The sequence below is a fragment of the Leucoraja erinacea genome, chromosome 24 (assembly GCF_028641065.1).
Source record: "Leucoraja erinacea ecotype New England chromosome 24, Leri_hhj_1, whole genome shotgun sequence".
NCBI classification, from domain to species: Eukaryota; Metazoa; Chordata; class Chondrichthyes; order Rajiformes; family Rajidae; genus Leucoraja; species Leucoraja erinaceus.
The window spans coordinates 33702400-33706566 of record NC_073400.1 but is presented as its reverse complement, the minus strand read 5'-3'; positions in this window follow the sequence as shown (position 1 = coordinate 33706566).

The following is a 4167-nucleotide window of genomic DNA, read 5'->3' as shown; positions in this document are numbered from 1 at the left end:
CCGTTCTAATCAAGGAACAACACATCTAACACAATAGTCAACCTCCTGCCCAGAAACAGTGTTGGGGGCCACAGATTTGCAGCATTTAACGAGGTGGTCCTTGCACAGAGCTACTTCAGACCCCGTTCCCTTCCCCCAGCCAAGCCGTGCCACACCAATGATCAGTGACCTTAACCCAGGCAGACGGGCGGAATCTCCAAGCCTGCGCTCCTATGTAGATAGACTTGCCAAGCACTGGTCAGAACCCTGTCATTTCAGCTCTATTTTCAGGAGTTGAGATGTAGGGTCTGGTTATTCTACTGTCAAGGTTAGAGCATTCTCAAGACTGTTTTCCTGAGACTCTGTCAGATGTCCAAATCATTCAAGGGTTATTTTCTCTGCTGGTTGTCGATCTCATCCCAGTGATAATTGTATTGACTAATGTCCGTGGTATCAAGCGGAAACATGAGATCAAATGTTTTGAATTGATCTTCTCTGGTTCAGTTCCTAAAATGTCACCTCTGAACACAAAGGACATATTTTGGGAACAGTTCCTGTTCCACACACGGGCAGGGACCTGAGAAGAGAAATCAGCTCGCCCGTGAAAGATATCAGCGCGTTCCTGGTTAGCTAGATCCCTCAGCTCCCCCCAGCAAGCAGCCCAGGTATCTCCTGCAGTCCAGGTATCTCCTGCTGCCCAGGTATCTCCTGCTGCCCAGGTATCTCCTGCAGTCCAGGTATCTCCTGCAGTCCAGGTATCTCCTGCTGCCCAGGTATCTCCTGCTGCCCAGGAAGCTCCTGGTGAGGTTGTCCTGATGGGAACACTGTAGACCTTTTGCAGTTGTGACATCTCCCAGAGTGCAGAGTGCCACTGGCTTTTTGTCACCTTGAACGTATGACGTGACGGTGATGTATCACATCTGTTGCAGCTCCTTTCTCAAGATTGGTGGTTGAAGGTTCGTAGCTTGGTCCTCGAATGTGCCGAGGTCTATTATACAGATATTGCCAACTAGCGGCAATATTGACCAACAGGTCAAGACTTGCCAATTTTGTTTGTATAACTAAATCAATAGAGCATGTGTCTCCTGGGTGTTGGTGACAGCAGTGATCACACTCTCACACTCACACTCACTCACTCTCTCACTCTCACACTCACTCTCACACTCACTCTCACACTCACTCTCACTCTCACACTCACTCTCACACTCACTCTCACTCACTCACTCTCACTCACACTCACTCTCACACTCTCACTCTCACACTCACTCTCACACTCACTCTCTCACACACTCACACTCACACTCACTCTCACTCTCACACTCTCACTCACTCTCTCACTCTCTCACTCTCACTCTCACTCTCACACTCACTCTCACACTCACACTCACTCTCACTCTCACTCTCACTCTCACTCCCACTCTCACTCACTCTCACTCTCACTCTCACTCCCACTCTCTCTCCACACTCTCCCTCTCCTCTCTCTCTCCCACTCTCTCTCCCACTCTCTCTCTCTCACTCTCTCTCACTCTCACTCTCACTCTCTGTCACTCACTGTCACTGTCACTGTCACTGTCACTGTCACTGTCACTGTCACTGTCACTGTCACTCTCACTGTCACTCTCACTGTCACTGTCACTGTCACTCTCTCACTCTCTCACTCTCCCACTCTCCCACTCTCCCACTCACACTCACACTCTCCCACTCTCCCACTCTCCCACTCTCCACTCACACACTCACTCTCACTCTCACACTAACTCTCACTCTCACTCACACTCACACTCACTCTCTCACACTCACACTCCACACAGTTAGCAGGCTTTGGGCGAGTTTTCAGTTTGACATTGACAGAGCAAGTGTTGTACAAAAGATCTCCTTCTCTTGAGCAGGTGGCCCTAGCGTATGCTGCTCACCTACGTTTGGCCCCAGGCCCCGGAGAAGCCGTGGCTGCAGCTTGTTAACGTTACTTGACCGTTTGACCACGGGACAGTGGAATAATGACCTGGCGTGGGTGAGATGGCCATTGGGCACTGGCAGCGTACAGATTGATCGAGGCACCTGGCCAGGAGCGGGTTACTCATCACTCCTTGCCCCTCAGGCATCTTTAAATGAGCCAAGGGGAGATAAAACGTTGTTTTACTCGGTCAGGCAGGACTGGAGTCCAATTTAAGGAGGGACCCACGTGGCTTTGAGTGGACTCCTGTGGACGGTGACAGACAGCAGGTGAGGCATGTTGATGAATGGAGTGTGATTGTAAGCAGTGTTGTTAAAGTCACTCGCAGGTTGGGCGAGGGTTTTACTGGAGAGATAAGTATTGAACCAGGATGGCAGCTGTAACAATCAGCGATGTCCAGCTGATCAACACCGGGCTGAGCAGCACCAAGGCCAGGGTCTCGAGAGAGTTAGATTCAGCTCCGAGGGCTAATGGAATCAAGGGATATGGGGAAAAAACAGGAACGGGATACTGATTGTGGATGATCAGCCATGATCATATTGAATGGCGGTGCTCGAAGGGCCGAATGCACCTATTGTCCATGTTTCTAGCTGTTCCTGCAGCTGGTGTTGAGGGACTTGAGGCTTCTGAACCTCCTGCCCAACGGTAGTGGTGAGAAGAGGGATGGTGGGCATCCTTGATGATGGATGCCGCCTTCATGAGGCCGCGGTGGATCGGGCTGAGACCACCACTGTCTGCAGTCTCTTGTCTTCCTGTGGGTTGGAATTGCTGAACCAGCTGGTGATGCAAGTGGTCTGTTTGGTGACATGCCAAATCTCTTGAAACTTCTAAGGAAGTAGAGCCATCTCTCTCAGTCTGAAGAAGGGTCTCGACCCGAAACGTCACCCATTCCTTCTCTCCAGAGATGCTGCCTGTCCCGCGGAGTTACACCTGGCCATCTGAGATGTGATGCCAGGCAGGGCAGCAGTGATGCTGATGAAGTTATCAAAAACCTGATGCTGGATATTTGTTTAATTCCAACATTTAATGGAATTAAATTAGAAGTCTGGCTGCTGTGGATGTAAACTGATTGGTCAAGCCCTGGAATTATTCACCACCCCGTTACTCATCAACAAATGTAACCACAACGACACATATTCCATCCTCATATCAGTTAGTTTCTACTGGTAATTAAGAGGCGTCTGCTTCTGAGAATTTGGATAGTTTAAACAAATCTCATTCAGTGAATCCTACTTCTGTTTGTAGCTGACAGCCTCATTTAATTTCCGGTTTTTGATGCACTGAATTCCAACTCTGACACGTGGTGTACATTGCTTAATTAAATCAGTACATTTTCTTAACATTGTGACAAGGATGTTGGGTTTGGACAATTGAGAAGTGGATGTGGGTGTAGCTTTGTGTTGAGTGTGTACACACGACTGCAGCAGCTGCAGACTTATTGGTGTTCAAGGTGTGTGCTCCAACAACCTCTACACCTGCCCTCCCTTCCTTCCACCCACCTGTGTGGAAGCAACAATATTGTATGTCCATGCATCGCTGCAGCTTGCAGCCCGACTAACTAGACACCAGGAACTGCAGATGCAGGAATATAGAGGAAAACGTTTCACAAAGTGCTGGAGTAACTCAGCGGGTCAGGCAGCATCTGTGGAGAACATGGATAGGTGACGTTTCACAGAGTGCGTTTCACAGAGTGCTGGAGTAACTCAGTGGGTCAAGCAGCATCTGTGGAGAACTGTGGAGGGAGGGAATGGACAGGCAATGGTTTGGGTCAGGACCGTTCCATTCAAGCAGGTGACCAGCAGGTGACCAGCAGGTGACCAGCGAGCCTGGTGAACGTGAGGTTTCACTGTACGTGGAGATACAACACTGTGGCAATCACAGAGACGTGCTCGCGAAGGCAGGGCTGGCAGATCAACATTCAGGTTTAGAGGGATATGGACCAAACTCGGGCAGATGGGACTAGTGTAGATGGAACATGTTGGCCGGTATGGGCAAGTTGGGCCGAAGGGCCTTTTCCCACGCTGTATCTTTCTGTGACCCAGGTGTAGAGGTTTGGGTGTGGTGAGGGTGGGTGGGCCAAACCCGAAACGTCACCTATCCATGTTCTCCACGAATGCTGCCTGATGCTGTACTCTGAAACGTCACCTATCCATGTTCTCCACAGATGATGCCTGACCCGCTGAGTTACTCCAGTACTCTGTGAAACGTCACCTATCCATGTTCTCCACAGATGCTGC